The 20,859-nt window shown below is 49.9% G+C and overlaps 1 long non-coding RNA gene across 1 annotated transcript; it reads right to left on the bottom strand.

Moving 5' to 3' along the window:
- Positions 1 to 1,339: 1,339 nt before the first annotated feature.
- On the bottom strand, positions 1,340 to 20,564 carry LOC134159940 (uncharacterized). Its single transcript, XR_009963368.1, has 3 exons — positions 20,221 to 20,564; positions 2,153 to 2,276; positions 1,340 to 1,461 (listed from the first exon to the last, which is right to left on the bottom strand). It is a non-coding gene; the product is annotated as an uncharacterized LOC134159940 (long non-coding RNA).
- Between the last annotated feature and the right edge of the window lie 295 nt (positions 20,565 to 20,859).

Genomic DNA, 20,859 nt, shown 5'->3' with positions numbered 1-20,859 from the left:
ACAGGATACAAAGCGATGGGTACAGACTGCATCAGCCTGGCCAACAGCGCTGGCTGCATCCGTATCACTGCCTGGTTTGTGGCAACAGGGAATTTTGGAGGCGAAGATCCCACCTGCGAACAAGTTTGGCCCTTCAGGATCTCCCATACTGAGCAGATACATCCAGATGGGCCCAAGACATGAGGGTAATGATGTCCTCACCTGAAGCCACTCCATTATCTGCTGCGCTGTCATCCTGCTGCATTTGCTAGGATTCAGATGAGGAGTTTCTTCCTCAGGCTCTTGCACTCAAGTTCAGACATACGTTTAAGCACATGTGGAGGAAAGCCCCAAGCACTGCAATTCACCCAAACCATCCTGACTCCTTTTATTTTTACATTAAATGTTTTTCTTTATGAAAGGAATAAAAGAACTATAACAATCACCATGAAATCAGAAAGTGAATGCCTAGAGGTAACTACAACATAAAATCATATTCATCATATCATAATATTTTACATTGGCTCATTGTTTTATATGGCTTAAAAACCACTCGACACACAATCTAACAACAGCAAGAAGTGATGCGGAAGGGGGAAGAGCAACATGCAGCCCATGGAACTGGGGCAGCAAGATGTGGTCTCGGGATTGTGGTTCAAAGCTCTACATCAGCTGAACAACCCACGTGCCATTGCCCTCCTCCTCATCCCCAGCCACTCGTGCAAACGTGCCTTGAAACAGGCAGCTCATGGTGTGAGCAACGTGGCCACGACAGCAGAGCATGAGCTGAACTCCAACTGCTCCTGCCCTTGCTCCACACCAGCCCCAGCACGATCCTCCTGTGGGGCTGGTGGTCACCAGCACTGGCTGGCTATTGAATTAAAGGAGAGAAAGTGGAACAAATGACTTTGGGAAGCAGGGAATTCTTCATGCCCTGAAAGACTTCAGACCAAGATTAAATGCCTTTCTGGAAGCTGCCTTTTAATAACGTGCACTGGATGAGGTGCAGCAGTGGAGAGGCTGGATTGCATTAACTAAAAAAGGGGCTGGCCCAGATGCTTGAACGGCCTGAACATCTCTGGCTACAGCAGCATTTGCAGTGAAAAACGGTATTTGCTGACTTCCAAACAGTTCCTAAAGTGTCTTCTCCCAGAAGAATGCCTAAAACACAAACTTCTGCACGGGATTTGTTCGTGAGCAACGAGGGCTTTTAAATCCTTGTTTTTCTTCTGGAATGGAAGGGAATCAATCAAGCAGATCTTTGTCCTCAGTGTCCTGAGCTGTGGCAGAGCCCAGGGGCAGGTTGGCTGTTGGAAGACAGTCCCTTTGAGTTCAAGCAAGCAAGTTCCACCAACCGCAGGTTGCATCTCTTCTCCTGCATACAATCCAACAGGACATTTACTACTTCCTACAATGCTTTTAACTCTGATTCCAAAGAACAATTCCCATTCTCCACGTGGCGTGAAGGCAGCCCCGAGTTTGCTGCTCTGTGAGGACAAGTCAGAACAAAGCTCTGTGGGTTCTGTTTGCCTGCAATGAGCCTGCGTGGCACAAAACCCCGCTGCATGCTGATACCATTGTGCAACTTCCTACAGCTGGGGCTTTTGCCACCACAGTTTGCAAACACGGGGCTGGCATTAATTACTCATTAGAGCCTCCCTGCTGTGCATGCACACACACAGCGCCGGAGCTGCCAATGAGAACGGGTTAAAGGAGCTGCCAGTGCCCCTAGTGAGGGCTCAGCAGAATGAACACCCGCATCTCAACTTGAGCATCTCAACTTGGGGGGCTCTTCCCGGCTCAGACTCGCATCTGTTTGAGAAGACAGCACTTTAGCTTTCCCCTTCCCTTCCCTCTTCCTTTCCCCTTCCCTTCCCTCTTCCTTTCCCCTTCCCTTCCCTCTTCCCTTCGCTTCCTTCTTCCCCTCCTTCTTCCCTTCACTTCCCTCTTCCTTTCCTCTTCCCTTCCCACTTCCTTTCCCTTTCCCTTCCCTTCCCTTCCCTTCCCTTCCCTTCCCTTCTTCCTTTTCCCTTCCCTTCCCTTCCCTTCCCTTCCCTTCCCTTCCCTTCCCTTCCCCTTCCCTCCCCTTCCCTTCCCTTCCTTCCCCTTCCCCTTCCCTCCCAAGTAATTAACACAGCTACAACATCATCCCTCCCACCCCTCTGTGTTTTACCAACCTTTTGGCCCCAGGGCTGGTGTTCCTGTTTCCTGTGTGCAGCACTTCATGATGCGGCGCTGGTCCCGAGCCTCGCACACACTCATGAGCAGGACGGTTGCAGCAGTGGGTCGCTCCTTGCCTGTGGGACAGGGGCAGCATCAGAGGGATGGAGCAGGCTCTCATCACACGTGCAGGAGCTCGTGTGCCCTCTGGGTACCTCGTGCTGCTCCAGGTTCCTCCTCCAGAGGAGCTCCAGTTCTCGTGACTGCAGCTCTCCAGGGGCAGCTTGCTATCTGATTTGCTTAATCTCTTCCCACATTCCCTGCTCGCCAGCTGAAGACTCCGCAGAGCCCGAGGTCCCTAAGGAAGACACAAAGCCCCCTCGTCCATCATTCTGGCCTCACTGAGTTCAGACTTCTCTTACCTGTTTGCTTTGTTTAGCTCCACATTACAAAACGAGACCAATATTTCACCAAGGCCCCATCCTTCTGATCAAATCACTGCAGACTGGGGGCTCACAGAGTCATCCCATTTAACGTTTATTGCTCAGAGCCTTGGTTGCAGACTCTTCACTGAGGGCACATTTAGCACAGCTGTTTCTTTTTTATCACACAACTATGAAGATAAGGTTTCATTACTTGCATGTTCAAAATGCATTTACCTAAAACAAGCCAGATGCGTAGAGGGAATGGCACTGACAAAAAGCATAAATGATGCTCTGCTCGGCTTGCTGCCTCCTTTAACTCACTGGTACCTGGCAGCAGAGAGCTCATTCCCTTGCACTTACTTAGGAGAATTAATATAGCAATTATTACCCTTGTAAGGACAGAAAGAAAATGACATGTTGTAGAAGGAAAGGGGGATGTTTGGAGTTGATCTCTGGCTCCAACTCTATGCTCCAGCCCATTGAAAGAGGCTTCAAACTGACAAGAGGAGAGATTGAGGTGAGATCTTGGGCAGAAGTTCTTCCCAAGTGCTCATGCCACATAGCTCAGAATTAAAACCCACTCAGAGCAACCCCAAATCCCACATTTGAGTTGGGGTTGGGAAAAAAAAAACCCTCCTCCTGGCTTCACTTTGCTCTTTTCCTCATTCAGATGAACCCAGTGCCCACACTCCTCAAAGCAAATTGAACAAGACAAGATGTACATGTGAGCTCCTTATTCTCATCTGAGATGCTCTGAGCAGTGGCCAGCCGCATCTCAGGCTCTGCAAAGCCAACACCTCTGACAGTGCAACGGGTTTCACTCCTTCATCTGTCTACATACAGCCCGTATTTTATCCCCCCTCTCCTCCTCCACAGGAGCTCTAAGAGGTTTAGGGACCAGGAGTCCACCAGGCATTTTAATGAAGCAGTGATCTGCTGCTGCTCATGTGCCGGAGTGTGGGCCCAGGCATCGGCAGAGAGCAACAAAGAGCAAATAAAGGAAACACAATGATATGTGGTAATTAAGTTATTCTTCATCTTCGAGATTGCTGCTGAGGACAAGATTGGTACAATGAGCCCGAGGCGCTTCTCCCTTCACTCCTCTTCATCTCAATGCCTGTGACATGGAAGATGAATATGCAGCACTTTCTATTTGTGCTACTAAAACGTCCATTAAATGCCAGCAGGGAAAAGCGATACATAAATACTAGAATCCTGCTACCCTTTGTGCCAGAGAGAGAGAAAGATCATCCCTCCTTCAGCTGGAGAGAGAGCTGCTTTTGGCTGGGGAAGGGACAGACAAGGTCTGGTGATGGGCACAGCTCCCACACCTGCCTGGAGCTCAAGTAGCCTTTAGCTGGTGGGCAGCAAATTGGTGCCCTCCAGTGCAGGTCTCTCCATTACACAGAATCCCAGCCTGGTTTGGGTTGGAAGGGACCTTAAAGCTCCTCCAGCTCCAACCCCTGCCACAGGCAGGGACCCCTTCCACTAGAGCAGCTTGCTCCAAGCCCCTGTGTCCAACCTGGCCTTGAACACTGCCAGGGATGGGGCAGCCACAGCTTCTCTGGGCACCCTGTGCCAGCGCCTCAGCACCCTCACAGGGAAGAGCTTCTGCCTAAGAGCTCATCTCAGTCTCCCCTCAAGCAGGTTAAAGTCATTCCCCTTGTCCAAAGCCCCTCTCCAGGTTTCCTGCAGCCCCTTTAGGCTCTGGAGCTGCTCTAAGGTCTCCCCTTCAGGAGCCTTCTCTTCTCCAGGCTGAATCGTTGCCAAAGTCTCCTTGTGATGGGACAGGATCACCTGGGATGTCGTGGTACCCCAAGTGGGACAGGCACAACGAACGTGTCCTGTTATGACCACTAAAGGAGGTCCTGCCCTTGCTGCAGTCCTGCCACAGCACTGCTCCAGTGCCAGAATCCCAGGTGAGATGTGGGGAAAAGAAAAAGCCCTTGTAGCTTCTCAGTGCTCTGAAGCGGGTCCTGGACAAGAGGCTCTTACCTCTGGAATGTGAGACACATCCTCCTGCAGGGTTAGGCACTCTTCCCTTGGGAGTCACCCAGGAATGCTGCTCTTCCAGACACTGTCTTTGGAGGCACTCTTGGCTGTCCCCACCTTGCCCCTGTCCTTATAACCCCACTGAGAGCATCTGCAGCTTGCAGATGGCAGGGGCTTGCCTCCAGCCCCAGCACTGGGGCTATCTCCAGCCTCACACCTTGCAGGCAGCACGGGTTGCCAGCAGACACTCATTTCCATCTGCACTAATCTTGGCAACATCTAAATAACGAGAGCCGCTGGTGAGAGCTCCGGAGGAAGCCACTGGAGAGCAGATAAGCCGGGGCTGCGTGGCTGATGCGGAATGCCAGGTTTCAAGCTATGGGGTGGGAAGGAGATTAGGATCACTGTGTTATCTGCTGCTACCTAATTTAAGGACATAACCACATGCATGGCACATATGATCAAATGCACAGAACTCCAAAACCGACATTAAACCAGTTCCAGCTGCCACTTCATCTTTAATTCACTTCCCTACCCCCAGGTGCTCCTGGATTGCTGGAATCTCAGAGCAGTGGGTGGCCGGGCTGCTGTCTGTGCTCCATAAAGCTAGGTGAGTTTCAGGGGGATAAGAGCCTTTAATTGTGCAGCACTATGGGTTTTTTTCCCTCTGTTTCAGCAATAAGCAATGTTATTTTAACACCACACTTTTGCTCTGTTCGTGTTCACACTGCCCACAGTGAGGGGAGGGAGGCCAGGCACTGCTGGATGATGTGCTTTTGGAATACACTGGTGTTCCTGTGCTGGGATCGCATGGAGCGGGTGCTCTGCTCCGAAGGGAGACAGCCCTTGCTCCAGCACATTCATCATTTCATAGAGGGGAGAAAACCAGGCTGTGGGTGTAAAGAGAGAACGACTTGCTCCTGGTCATGAAGGCAGTGGGTGACAGCAGCGGGGGGACCCTCCTGCTGCGCTCCACCATCTCGCTCCCTGTTTAATCTCCCCCTTGTGATCCAGCAGGGGAGGGTTTGTTAATGGCAGGGGAATGGATATGGTGTTTAAGCATCCTCTCCAGTGAGCTTTCAGCCTGACGTGGCAAAGATTTAATGCTGCAGCTCGGCCACCTCTGTGGGAGCCTATAAAAACGCCTGCACAGCACAGTTTCTCATCAGGAAAAAACAAAAAAGGATGACATTTTTAATGGGGGAGATGTTTCTGTTCATTGTCACCAGAGACCGAAGTCTTGGAAGCTGCTGTTTAACTGGAGATGTAAATTGAAGGTTTATATCCAGCACGCTGGGGAAGAGATGCCTCCTTATGGGAATTGACTGCTGAAGGCAAGGCATCGCACCACTGAACAACGGAGTTTACTATTATGTTTATTCAAGGCTCATTTTGTTCAGATCGAGGTGCTGGAATAATAATACCTTCAAATCATCAATAACAGAGCTGATGGAGAGGGGATGCACCAGTTCCCAGCACCAGTGCATCCCATCGCCAGCCTAAGCCTGCTCTTCACAATGGTCCTGAAGGGTCAGGCAGGAACAAGGTGCCTTTGGGCCTGATGCTCATGGAGCACAGTGGTATCCACAGCACCTACACCCCAACTAATACAACCTCCCTCTTCGCTGGTCACAGGCAAGGTGATGTTCACAGTTTCTTGGTGGATCCAGGCTGAATGGGTGCAGTGGGGGGTCCTGGCACTGCCCTACTAAGGGCATGGACATGAAAATGGCACAACCAACTAGAAACTGGATCCAGGGGAGCTTTGCAAGAGATGCTGGGGCCTTTGCTGAGTTCTCAGCCACTGCCTGGTAAACACTAAAGGGTAAACCATTCCTTTCCAGATCTATTTCCTATGAGTCTATGGGGTGATGTAGCTGGGGATGGGGTTAGAGATGGGGTTTCCCACCTGCTTTTGGATTAAGTGTCCCATAAAGCTTCTGGTGCTTAGTTATGCACCAAGATCTTCATCACACACAAAGTATGTGCCGAAAAAGAAACACCCTGGCAGACATGGACAAAGCCTATAAATGGGTGCCCCTTCACCCCCTGGTAAACCTCTATCACGAGCATGAGGTGAAGCACAAACCTCTGCCCACATGGCCAAGGATGCCCATGGGGTGTGTTGCCCATCTTACCCACATCAATTGCTTGAGCCTCATGGCCACAACGTGCCACATGATGAAAAGCCTGCTGTGCACAAAGGCAGCAAAAGGACCCTGGGACAAACAGCACCAGGGTCCCTCTCCCACTGCCTGACTCCATCACAGTGGGACAGGCAGATCCACCCCTCAGGGTTCATGTCCAAGCCATGGAAGCAACACTTGGGCAGCTTTTACAGGGTCTCCTTTGTGATCTTGCTCCAGATTAGCCTACATGGAAATACCCAATTACTCAGCTGATGCACAAACTGCCACTGCTACAGAGACTGGGCACTTGCTCTCAGTTTAGGGTGCTGCAAGGACATCAGAGTTGGGTTCAGACTCCCCCACTTGGTGTTGGGCAGGTGCTTGTGGCAGCTTGAGGTCATGGTCCTCATTTTCAATGCAGCTCGTGGCTCAAACCCCAGCTAACATCAAAGAGTGGATGTTGATCTGTGAACAACCATGACAGCCGTGCTCCTTTGTGACAAGGCAGCTTGCAAAGCCAAGAAGGGAAGGTGACACAGTTGGGGACAAAGAGCTCTGTTGAGAGGACCTGGAAACCTTCCCAAAGCAGTGAGGTGATCCAAATGGCTAACTGCAAGTAGGGAAACTGCAAAGCCTTTCCCTTGGAAAAGGTGAGTGATACCCAGGACCAGCACTCCTCACTTTAACCTATACCCCCCCTGCAGTCCTGATCCAGTTCTATGCTCCAGCCCATTGAAAGAGGCTTCAAATTGCCAGAGGGGAGACTGAGATGAGCTCTTAGGCAGAAGCTCTTCCCTGGGAGGGTGCTGAGGCGCTGGCACAGGGTGCCCAGAGAAGCTGTGGCTGCCCCATCCCTGGCAGTGTTCAAGGCCAGGTTGGACACAGGGGCTTGGAGCAAGCTGCTCCAGTGGAAGGGGTCTCTGCCTGTGGCATGGGTTGGAGCTGGAGGAGCTTTAAGGTCCCTTCAACCCAAACCATTCCATGGTTCAAACCCCCCCAAGATATCCCCAGTCATGGACCTGAAAGGTGGGAGAAAGAAGAAAGATCACCAATTGCTCCAGGGAGTCCCATAGGGACATGGGGCTGTTCGCACCCTCTCTGGTTCAACACGGAGCTTTGCCAGCTCCATCAGCTGCCCCTGCTCTGCACAGCTCACTGCTGCAGAGAGAGACACCATCAATAGAGGAACTGAGAAATGAAACAGCTAAAACCCCTCCCTCCCAGCTGGGTCCGTGCAGAGCGCCCAAATCACTGCATGAGAGCAGGCTCTTTTGATGTCAGCCATCCTGTTTGCTTCCTCTTTTCTAGCTGAACACCTAAATGAAAATTAGCACTGACCCTCAGAGAGAACATTTTCACTTGAAAAAGGTCCGAAAAGGTTCATTTCAAACATTTCACACTTCCCTGTTTCTGAAGGGGGAGAAGTGCACAGATCAACCCCTTGCTGTGAATGGTTCTGACGGTGAAACCTGACAACTGCTGCAGGGAGGGAAGGGTCAGTTACAAACTCCTTGAGCATCTCTGCTTGATCAGCAACACACTTCAATCAGGGACTGCAGTGATAGGACAAGGGGTAACAGGGTCAAACTGAAACGGGGGAGACTGAGATGAGCTCTTAGGCAGAAGTTCTTCCCTGTGAGGGTGCTGAGGCGCTGGCACAGGGTGCCCAGAGGAGCTGTGGCTGCCTCATCCCTGGCAGTGTTCAAGGCCAGGTTGGATGGGACATGGAGCAAGCTGCTCTAGTGGAAGGGGTCCCTGCCCGTAGCAGGGGTTGAAACTGGATAACCTTAAAGTCCTTTCCAACCTAACCCGTTCCATAAACCCATCACAAAGCCAGCTCTGTCCCACAATGTCCCTTCCCAACTCCCTTTGCCTCTGCAGCAGCTCCAGCCTGGGGCAAGGCACACCAATGCGAGGGAAAGCCAAAGGCCAGCAGCAGAGACAAGCAAAGGGCTGTTGTACATCACCAACGCACAAAGGGTGAACAATCAGACACAGATTTCTGTGGAAATGATAGAGTAGCTAAATAGGGGGAGGGAGCTGGCACACCTGGGCCATGGCAAAGCAATGAAATGAGGGAGCCTATTGAAAGCTAAATTACCCAAGGTTTTATTTATTATTTGTGGACTGCAACAGACACAACCGATAAAAACCTGCAGCCCTTCAGCCAAAGTGCTTTCTGACCACAATAATGCCTTTTTGTCTTCTTGGCCTCTTTACAAGTGATGACTAAAACCCAGGCAGCCCAGCCTGCAGCATGCACAGAGCAGCTCAGGCCCCACAGTCCTATCCTGCAGCACTGAACTGCACAGATTTGAGCGAAAAAGACCATCTTGTTTCTTCTCCCTCCCCAAACACAGTTATTTTGGGTCAGCTGGTGCTGAGCAGTGCGAGCCTCAGCAGCACTGTGAACTTTCAGAGTCTGCATCTACCTCATGGCTGAGGAGTATTCATATCTGCTATCAGCTCCCTACTTCGCTTTTTAAATATAGCCCCGGCAAGTGATGTGAGACAACCATAATTGCCTAATAGCTACAGGATGTGTGATAAGAGAGAAAAGAACAGCTTTTACCAAAAAAAGGGGGGAAAAAAACCCAAAGAAAAAGTGAAGTCAGAGCTATTGAAAACTGGGGTTTACCTTTGAACTTGTGAAACTTGTGCAAACCATGCCAAAGAGGCAGAACAGACTCAGTCCTTCCTGAGCAATCATTGCTGCATTATACTAGTCTGATTAATTGCAGGATGATGCTGCTGTAGATGAAGTTTTCCTACTCTTTGTTCAAATATGGATTTTTGGATGTGTGGAGAAGAAATCAACCCTCCTTCCTCTTCCCTGCCTTGAAGAAGCTACAATTGTGAGGGTGTTTTTGCTACCTGGAAGAAGAAACAAAAATCAATCATAGATGAACGGTGTTGGGTGAGGAGAGGTTTGTGCTGGCTGCAATGAGCAGTTGCTCCTGACTGCTGGGTTAATATAAAATCCTTTTGGCCATCCTGGTTTGTGATGCTGTTCTGATATCCCTTGTCATCGTTTCATCCCATCTGGGGCAAGCCTGGAAAGAAGCCTGGAGCTGCAGAGCACCTCCACCTCTTCCATACCCAGGTCCCCAAGTCACCAGCAAACTCATTTGTCTCTCCATGCCCTGGGTCCAACCTTGTTGTGGTCCCTTGAAGTCCACAAAGGAATACTTGGTCTGCTCCTGCTGAAGCACATCAAGTGAGGGCGATAGGGAATCCTCACTGGAAGTTGCCATTTAGTTGTCATCTTGCCCTGTTTTAAACCAAACCAGGGATTCTTAGGGCAAAACTGTCAGCAGGAAAGCCAGGGCTGGGTTTAAAACACTGGGGTTAAAGGTGGAAAACCAGAATGATAGAAACATAAACCCCTAGATATACAAGGGAAAGAAGCACCACAGCACACCATCCTGAATGGCTACGGCCCTGTTAACCCTTATCGGTCATTTCTGTCTATTATTCGGATGAGACCAGCTCTGTTGCAAACATGTTATTTGGCACCTAAAATTAATGGAGCATTAAAAATTTACTAACACACTCCTGTTTTTCCCCTTTCAGAGACAGATTCTGCATTTTCCCCCTCCCCTTATAACCATTGAAGCATCTCAGAGTGAGGTACTTGTGCATGAGAGACAATCTACAGAAAGCCATGGGTCATGAGTGCTTCTGGCATGGTGAGGGCTCCTCTCCAGCCTGCTCTAGGATTGTTCCCCCTCAGCTCTTCCCCTTCCCAATGGACACACACATTTCAAAAGCAAAACCATCTATTTCCTCCTGGAGGACCTCAGTTGCCACAAGAGATGCCCGGAGCAAAGACACAGCAAAGCTTTTGCCTCCAGGTTTCTGCAGCACTTGGAGAAGCTCAGCTGCTTCAACCAGGCCACTATGTCCCAGCTCTGTCCCAGCTCTGCCCAGCCATTTGCCTGCAGAAAGCATTTTATCTGGCCTATAGGACCAGCACAGTTTATGCCTGTCGTTCATCCAGACATTCTCCAAATGTCCATTTGGTAGCTCCAAATGAGCTACCAGCACAGGGCATCTACCCCAGACCCTTCTCCTCACAAGGTGCACCTCATCTTGCCTTGCAGACCAATGTTCCCCCCTTCTTCTGCCACCTCCCACAAATCATACACCTTCTTCCATCTCTCCCACTCCTTTTCCCTCTTCCTTCAGCTGGAAAACGAAGGGAATATGGGAAACTGAAGACAGGCAGCCTGCCAGTGGGCAGGGAGTTGTGAGGGCTGACAGCCTTCAGCATGGTCTCCAGCATGGCACGGATGTAGGAAAACACTAAATATTGTTCAGCCTAGAGAACAGGATGGGGTGAGATGGGATGAGTTATCTCCTAATCCACAACAGCCATCTGCCAGGCAAAAGCAAGCTTGAAAATAGGCAGACACACTAGATTATGTCAAGAGGCAATTCGCATAAATAGCTTGGCAAATCCATTTTCCCTGGGAAACTGGAGGGTTCTTGTGCCAGAGGGTGAATGAAATAGCAGAAGCCTTCTGTTAGGGATCCAACATGGGGAGAGCAGAGAAGATGGCACATGCCCTGCTCCTCCTGTGTTGGTCCTACCATGATGCTTGCCCAGCACAGCAAACCATGGCTTGCAAACCAATGCTGCACGCAGATGCGCTTGCTTGGTCACTGGGCTACTTGATGCTGATGGAGAAGTGACACAAGTTGGGGTGACCCACAGAAGGGGAATACCAAGGCTCCTATAAGCAAAACCAATGCATTGAAACCCATTAGCAAAGCCAGTAATGACAAACTTCACCTCTGGGCTACTGGATGCTGATGGAGAAATGGCGCAAGTTGAACTTGGGGGGTGAAGCTGAACTGCTCCATCACAGGGACACAAACCACAAGCATCAACCCCCCTCCCTTCCCATGGAAAACTGACCCAGAGGAGACCTACAACTACTAAGCAGTAGTGCCACACGGTTGTGGTAGCAGTGATCTGCTGTTTGGGCCTGGCCTCAATTCACCTGTGGCTTCCACCTAGGAAAGCCAGGAGGGTTGCATCAGCTGGAGGGAACACAGCACCGGGATCTGCACGGCTGCTCCTTGAAATCCCAGCCATTCCCTGTCTGCCTGTAAATAAATCATCACTGAGGCCTCACTGCCAGCTTCCCAAGTCTCATTTTGGTTTGGTTTGCTGTCAGGAGTGTAACCACTTGAATTTATGCAGATGATGCACTCCTGCCAGGTGTTTAGTTTATGTGCTTTTCTTCCCCCCTGCTACACTGGGAAAGAAGAATGGGGTAATATTTGCTAATGAGACAAGTGGGATATTTCTGGGCCCCTTAAACTTACAAGGAATAAAATATACTTTTAAGAAATTGCTGACCCTCGAAACCTCCCCAGTTAGTTTGTCTCAGGGACATGTTCCATAGTCAGCACAAGGGCTTTCCTCAAGGAGCTCTTTGTAATTCATTAGTACTGGAGTAATAGCCACACTCCTAAATAATTCCTGCGCTTATAAAACACCATCTGGTATCACGCGCCGAGGATGGCGTAAATCAGGAGAGCTCCATTGACTTGAATGGGTTCTGGTGGCTTTTCATCCACCTGCCAAGCTGGCCCACGAGCTCCTCTCAGAGGTCTCGTGTACCCTGGTTTTATAGGAGCTCCCACACCTTCTCCTTAAATCCGATGCTGTTGCCTGCGCTGCCTGCTGCTTGTGGGAGCACAAAGCTCGGTCCTGGCTGCACCAGGGACAAGCCAGGCCCAGGGCACAGCAAGCTCTGTTTAGGGGTGTTTCTATTCGAGCAAGGGGAGCATCCTCTGCTCTGATTAATGAAACCTGTCGGGGAATTCAGACTGTACGAGGGGGTAAGAAAAAGGTCCAGTTCTGAAGCCACCTTAACTTGAGCTTAAGCTTCACTGCTGCATTAGAGAGCAGAGCTGGATTTACAGATGTTAGAGTAGATTTGCTGAGGTTATATTCTGTGGGGTTCTTTTTTTCCCATTAAAAAACCCACTAAGTGAGAAGCAGGAGATTTACAGGGCAGAGCCAATGAGGAAACTCACAGTCCATGCTAATCCATCCCAATTAAAAGCATTTCCCACTCCCAAATCCTGCCTCTAAAATCTGAAAACTGCTTTAGAGCCCCTTGGGTTTTATAAAGGCAACCAAAAAGATGGGCCTGGACCAGCCACCACCAGATCTGGAGCTGGGAACAGCTTCTTCCATTGCCCTGGGCAATGCCAAACTACCTTGTAAGACTTTATAGGAATCGAATGCCTCAAACCTTGTGGCTCCAGCCAGGGGCTTGCTGCACATCAGCTGCTTTCAGGGTGGTAAAACAGTCACAGAATCACAGAATAGTCAGGGTTGGAAAGGACCTTAAGGTTCCAACCCCTGCCATGGGCAGGGACACCTCACACTAAACCATGGCACCCAAGGCTCCGTCCAACCTGGCCTTGAACACTGCCAGGGATGGAGCATTCACAAACTCCCTGGGCAACCCATTCCAGTGCCTCACCACCCTCACAATAAAGAACTTTCTCCTTATATCCAATCTAAACTTCCCCTGTTTCAGTTTGAACCCGTTACCCCTTGTCCTGTCACTGCAGTCCCTAATGAAGAGTCCCTCCACAGTCCTTACGTTTCTTGGGTTCCTCCATTTCCACCAGAGACTTGGTGGGGTCGGGCTCCAGGAAAAGCAATCTCCTCTCCTTTTAGGCAGCATTTCAACAACTGAAGGTGAGATTTCATTAGGGCTTTTGTCTGTAACAGAAACCCCACAGGCAGAAAGAGCTCGGTGCCCTGGAAACTCAGCACAAACAACAGAAGAGGGACTCAGCATCTGGCAGACTTGGGTCCTTTTCTCTTCCCTGGGCTTTGGTTGTTGGAGGTATCCGATATCCCAAGCCCCAATTTGTTCAATCTGCCCCCAAAACCTCCCCCAGGAACAAAGCACCACAACAGCTTTAGGCAATTTGCCCAGAAGCCACCAAGCCCCTGGGAACCCTCCTCCCAAACCCCACATCACACACACGTCCCCAGCCAAAACAGAGCCTTTAAAATAAACCATTGCCTTTAGGGTTTCTAGTCTGGATCCAGCCCTGGAAAACCTAAACCCAACCCCAGTGTAACTCAGCTGAGAGCCCTGCCAAGGCAGCTCAGTGCCCACAGCAGATTTAAAAGCTTCATGTTTTACCCCTGCAGTTACCTTTAGCTCTGCGTTTCCTTTCCCTCCCCGTGCTGCAGACAAGGCATCTCGTGGGGTTTTAGCTCCTGGTTGGTGTCCTGTCCTCAGCAGTGCCTCGAGGGCCCCATCGCCACCCCCATCACTCGCTGTCATTACCTCCTCAGTTCACAGCAGTGCTGAAAGGCTCCCAGCATCACAGCTTTTAGACCTATTTTTGTTAATACATTTTCTTCCTCCGTCCTGTGACTAAATAGGAGATGTTTAAGCTTTGAAACCCCAGACAGGATGAACCGCAGCCCATGCAGCCTGCTTTCCGAGTGCTGAGCTGCCCTGCTTTTCATAGGATCACAGAATAGTTAGGGTTGGAAAGGACCTTAAGATCATCCAGTTCCAACCCCCTGCCATGGGCAGGGACACCTCACACTAAACCATGGCACCCAAGGCTCTGTCCAACCTGGCCTTGAACACTGCCAGGGATGGAGCATTCACAGCTTCCCTGGGCAACCCATTCCAGTGCCTCACCACCCTAACAGGAAAGAATTTCCTCCTTAGATCCAATCTTTCTACTCGGAAAACTCTTTGGCTCTTGCCTGCTGTCGAGATTCAGCCTTGAACAGCCTCGTGCCCACGTTGTGACCCTGAGCAAGGGCCCCATCCTCAATTCATGCCTGTGCTGTGCCCCTGAATGAGGGCATCTCCCAGAGACGGGCAGCTTTTGGGTTCAGGAGAAGGTACCTCAAGGTAAGTCAAGGCCCTCAGAGATGCTCTGGGGAAGGGAGCCAATGATACAGAAGGAAGAAGGGAGGAAACACAACATGAAACACTAAATATCTGCATCACCAAGCTCAAGTGAATTCTGACCCTAATTAATAACTGTTAATGGCGAGAACAAACAACTAAGAGTGGGAACAGGACAAAAGGAAGGTGAGAAGGAAGCATAACAGAGTCAGGCCGGGAAAAAGAAATGCAAACAAAGACCCTTTCAGGTGCTGTTGTCACTTGCAATAAAGCCTTGCAAACCGCAGTGATTTATCTGGGGCTTGCTCTTTCTCCTCTGCCTTTCTCCGCAGCGTCTCAAGACGTTGGTGTTTGCAGAAGGGGCAGTGCAGCCCCTGGATAAGGGAGCAGAATGAATCCATCACGGCTTCCCCCCTCGGTGCCTGACACCGTCAAGTCATAAAACTTAGGGAACGCAGAGCTTTCCCTTTGAGACAGGCAGCCTGGAAACACAGTCAATACAGCTTTGTATCCCATTGCCATTAAGACAAGCTTATCAGCAGGGTGCCAGGAGTGCAGAGCACACCGGCTGACAGGAAAATCAAAGTTCCATTCTCTTTGCAATTCATATCTAGGCTACTCTCGCCTCCCGGCTGGACCAGGCTCCCATCCTGACCGTTACACAACACCGTGCATGCTCTGCCTAGCAGCCACCTCTGTTTTTTGCAAGGGTCTCTTCCCTTTCTTCTCTCAGATTTATCCCCATCCCACACAAACCCCGTCCCTCCACGCAGGATCGTTTTGTGCACAGGTAAAAAGCCCAGTTTGCCACCAGGATCGCAAGGCTGAAGGTGCAGAAGAGGCTCTCTGAAAGCAGCAGGTAAGGACTCCACAGGGTTGTGTTGCCTTTGTCATCCAAGATGAAAGCCTGACATAAGTTACAGGAGCTGAAAAACTGAGTTAAGCAAAGTGGGTCAGGTCCTGTGCAGACCCACAAGGGGGAGAACCTCCTGGCAGAGGGGAAGGGACAGGACCTGGGCGCTGAACCCCTGCTGAGAGCTCTTGGAGGGCTATGGGGGGTTATTTCTCACCTTTCTGCTCTGCTCCTTGCTTAGGCTGCCAGGGAGGGACTCGTCAGCAGGGACTGCAGCAACAGGACAAGGGGTAACAGGTTAGAACTTCAACAGGGGAAGTTACAGGTTAGATATGAGGCAGAAGTTCCTTGCAGAAGAGCAAGGCAGGGTGCAGGATAAAGGACCCATCAGAACTTAGACCATGAAGCAAACCCAACCATCTGAACGAGCAGCACTGAAGCCTCTGACAGTGTTAGACCATCCATAGCAGCAAGAGGACAGAGGCTCTGGCTGTCCCCACCTCCATCTCCCTTTATTTCAAAGAAGAACTTTCTGTCATAGATTTCAGATTGCTTATAACATAAGCCCTTGTGTACAAAAGCAGCTAACAAAGCAGCATTCCAGCAAAAGGCCTATTACAAGTTTCCTTCCAGTAATTGAGGCTTTTAGAGGAATAATGTGAATAGAAATAAGCACGAGCAAAATGATTCCGGTTTTATGTCCTGTCAAGCTTAATTTATGGTCTTACATAAAATCCTGAGCCTTGTTTGAGCATTTTGTTACCCTACAAGAACCTGCGTTGGGCTGTAAGGACAAGGTCCCCTTGCTCTCACCTGGAGCTGCGTAATCCAGATGTGTCTTCAGTGAAGTCGGTGGAGTTGCAAAGAGGCCTGGATAAGAGATGCTTGCAAGGTTTATTGCTTCAGCTCTCCTGTTCCTTGCTTTTCCATGTCCCATACAAACATTTGGATGGAAACTGCCAACGGAAGCGTGAAGTTTTGCACACAGCTTTTGGACCATAATGGATCTCACCTGGCTTCCTACCCCTTGTAAGGTCACTGCTGGGAAGTGCAAAGACCTTAATTCTTCCCCACACAGAGCTTAAAATGCCTCAGCTCTTGGCTGTAAAGTCAGGGCTCCATTAGGACCATAATCCAATAGATAAATCCTATGGCAACCACATGCATTTTGCTTGCTGTGTTGTAAGGGATGGGCTGCAAGGGCAGTGCCCCACTTCTGCATCCCTGTGCTGCCCGAGAGGGAGCAGACTCACTGCATCAAGAGATGGACCTCACAGCAACCCGGCCTCAGTGCTGCACAAAGCTCAGTTGCCAGAACACCAGCTCTGCACATCTTCCTTTGGAGGAAGATCACCCATTGTACTTGGGGGAGAGAGCAGAAAGGATAACGCAGCGTTTTTATGATGAGATTTCCATGAGGATGCCTTATTCATTCTGCAATCATTAGCCATGATTGTGGACACTGTCTCAGGAAACCTGAGCACACACAGTTACAGCTGCACAGCCCCACATCCCCAGCACTGCTCAGGCAGTGGCAGGGGTGTGCAAACTGAACCCAGAGGTTGACACCAGGGTGAAAGTGGCTGGGTCCTTTGCTTCCCTATGCTACTACCATTGATTTTGCTCTTACATCAAGCTCTTTGTGGAGCTGAAAACACCACGGCACACTAGCACTGGTCCCTCCCTGCTGACACAGTTTAAATGAGTGGTCAGGATGTGACCCTCCACGTGTTCACTGCCTCTCAGCAGTCAGTAGCTGGCATTTGCTAACAGACTTATTCCCTCTTAGACTGCCTGTTGCTATATATAGGCCTAGTTTGCTCCCTCCAGGCTCTGCAGTCTTAAGTGCTTCATTAATAAAGGCATTTTATGCTCTTCAATGATGCCTAACAGACCCGTGGAGCCCAGGGTGCAGCTCCAGCCCTTTTCCACCTTGCTGGCCTGAAGGGATCTCTAGGGATGAGGCGAGAGCAACAAGGGACCCATCACCCCATTGCAGCCCACAGCTGGGGATCCTGACACGGCCCCACAAGAGACAGGCTCCGCACAGGGGCTAAGGCTGGAGGACTTGCTCCATGCTGGTGCTGCACTGGTTTATGTCAGGGTCTGGCTCTCACCCCAGCAAGGGGAATGCATTCCAGCAGAGGCAGTGATTTGAGGTTACAGTGCCTTGACCAAGAGGTGGGAAGGAAAGCAAAAACACCCCTAAATTTTAACCCAAACCCCTAAACTACCACACAACCAACCAATAAAGAGCCTCATCCAGGGGTCCAGAGGGCCTGAGAAGTCTGGGATCAAACCCCACATCTCCAGCACACCTCCCACATAGCTCTGTATATTCAAGCAGAGCTGGGCAGAGGGAAACCTAACTGGAGATCAGAGTGTCCCCATTCTGGACTAGTTTTGCTCTTTAGAAAAAGAAGTTAAGAGGCAGGATCTTCACTAAGAAACATCAAAGCAGATGTAAGATCTTTGTTTCCTAAACTCTGCATTGCATCCATCTATTTTATATGGATGTGGGTTTGCACATCAGAGCATCACCCCCCATCTTTCATGGAACTGCCTTTCCATTCAGCAACATGCTGAATCAATGGGGCCAATCCCCTTTCATATTCCTGCAATGAGCCTGTTCTAAATCCTTCATCACCTCTTTGGGAAGATGTTGATTATTTACAGTACGTGCAATTGAGATGTCACTGGATTATTAACCTTGGCTGTGTTGTCTTAAACATCTGGATTAGTGGACAGGAGTTTGTTTCCTTTGCTCCAGGCTATTAAAAAACTCAGGGAAACACAGGTTAGAAAAGCTGGTGCTCTGCTACCACCCTGCAACCAGGAAGTACAAGGTAGGGAAGGGTTAGCAGTAGGAGCTATGATACAGCAAAAGGATGGAAAATGGGAGCTCCAGCCCCAGTGCTACCACTGGTAAGAGGTGCTCTGGGATATCACCTCTAAAACTCTGCTTTCAACATGGAAAACAGATTGAAGCTGATGGTAAACCAGCAGCCTCAGAAGACCACAGGCACCATATACTGCTATTCCTCATCACCCATAGCACTAGGAGATTTCCAGCTCTGCCTCACTATGGGATTTGGGGAAAGCATCCTCTCTTCTTCATCTCTTTGCAAACAGGAGATTGGAATGTGCTCAGACATAATGCTGAAGAGGCACAGAAATATCTGCTGCTCCGGAGGCAGCTCAGCTCTGAAACACAGCTGCTAAAACAGCACTTGTCAGCCACGGGATGTAAACCACATCATCCCCCAGCTGCCTGCTTTTACACCGAGGGCTGAAGCATGTCCCTCCATGCTCCAAGCAGCATTAGAGGAGCTAAAGGCTGTCCCTTCCTTGAGCCCTGGACAGAGCTGGCTGGACTTCCTTAGGACAGAAGGACTCCAGGTCCCTTTTGCAGTCAGCTGAGCCATTTATGCTGTTTGAAGAGATGCAAGAGACTGTCAAGAGGCGCCCCAGGCCTCTGGGAGAGAGGATGTAAGGGAGCAGGACAATTCCATCACATCCAAGGACGGTTATTGAAGGATCTCCATAGATCACAAATGCAGCCAGCTGCTGGGTCTGTCTCTAACACAGCACTGGGTGGCACCGCACATTGCCCCGCAGGACCACAGACCTCAGCTGGTGAATACAGAAGCAAACAGAGGAACATCAGCAAATGTGTATTTGTAGTTCTAGATAAACACAAATATCAGGCTGACTTGAAAGCAGCAGCTCTCAATGCCCTGGAAACATCAAGAGCGCGCTCTGCGCCGTCTCCCAGGAAAGATCTCCCTTGGATTTTGATCCTTTTTAGTCAGCTGCTGTTACAATAAGATGGAAGGAAAGGGGGAAGTGGAAAGCCGGTTCGCATGCAGCCTCCCAAAGGTTTCCAGCTCTGCACAGGCTTTTCTGTTGATTTTGGGGGGTTTATTCTGCAGAAGTGATTTTGCAGACCCAACCCAAATAGGTGAGCATGTCCCACTGCTGCCGCTCCATGTTTTCTGCCGGCAGAAATCCATCTTATCCCAGCGAGGAGCAGCAGGAAGAACTCCTGGCACCACCCAGAAGGAAAGGCAATGAAAAGCAGTTGAAAACTTCCGTTGAGTCTCAGGAAACTCCCTTCAGCTCCAAAGCTGGTGAAGAAAACACCACCAATGATTCCCCCCTTCTAATTGGGTTTGCAAAGGTTGACTTGCAAGGAATTAAAACAAGGACACGTTTAAAGCATCAGTGAGTTCTGGCACCTTAAGTGATGTGACATTTACGTGATAATTTGGCAACTAAACATGCAAGAGAAGATGCTTTTGCTTTTCAAACCTGAAGGTACGGTGCTTTCACAGTGCAGCTTCCAGTGTTACCTTCTGACTCAAGTGGAAAAACATCATTTGCAACGTGTTGGGGGGGACACACAGAAAACCAGCACAGACTCACAGCAATTCAGCAGCATCTTAGAGCACACCACTGCTGTGCCATACTAACACCGTTTGGGGGAGCTCCAGTTGGAGGCCCCACATCTCATTGCCCCAAAATTGGGACGCTTATTATTGCCAAGTGGGGGTAAGAGCACAGGTCAGAGCTGCTCTCTCTTCACTGCAGGATTAGCTTATTGCCAGGATCTCCAGATGAGCAAGAAAAAACCCAACGAAGCACTAGCAGGGTGGATACAGGTTATATGTGCCCACAGGGATGAGCCCCATAGCCTAACCTGGTGTGCATCTTCCCTCTGTAGCATCCCACACGTATCACCCATCAATAGGGTCAGGTTCAGTTTTCACCTGGGCTCCTCCTGAGAATTAATGCACTGGCACAAACCCATTCTCCAGATGCTTTCATTCGACCTCAGTTTCTGCTCAGGAACTCCACCTTGTGCAACAGGGACAACGGCAGAAGGCGGCATCAGGGAGCAAGTTCACAACTGCTCAGCACAAAGAGCTTTGGGAGCCTTCCTTGGCAAGGCCTCCCAAAGCTGAGCATGCACGTTGGTTAATTCTAACTAAGATAATCCGTAATTAGAAGTAAAGCTCAAACTGGGAAGGTCTGATACGTGTCTGAACTTTCCCCATACTGCACTTCCCACAGCAAAACAGCTTTGTTTACAGGAGATTTTCATGTCTATTCCAGCTAATGTGACCTTGGAGATAAAGAAGAGGGGAAAAAAAATCTCTACCGACATGGGGAAAGGTTCTTCCTCCTCCCCGGAGGGAAAACAACAGCACTGGAATTGTTCTGGGGCTTGTTTGAACTCCCCCAAATTGATTTCGGGAGCGAGGAGCCTGTGCTCGCCTCATTCATCCTCTCTGCCTGCCAACGTGCAGCCTTTTCGTCTCTGGTGATAAGGGAATTTTTAATTATTGTAATTATCATTTGAAAATTGGGTCCCTGCCACAGACAATTGGAATGAGATTTGGTTACTT

The sequence above is a fragment of the Pezoporus occidentalis genome, unplaced genomic scaffold, assembly GCF_034315485.1.
Source record: "Pezoporus occidentalis ecotype Australia unplaced genomic scaffold, CSIRO_AGI_Poc_V1 ctg153, whole genome shotgun sequence".
NCBI classification, from domain to species: domain Eukaryota; kingdom Metazoa; phylum Chordata; class Aves; order Psittaciformes; family Psittacidae; genus Pezoporus; species Pezoporus occidentalis.
The sequence above is the reverse complement of the archived record's forward strand: the minus strand, read 5'-3'. Positions and strand labels throughout refer to the sequence as shown.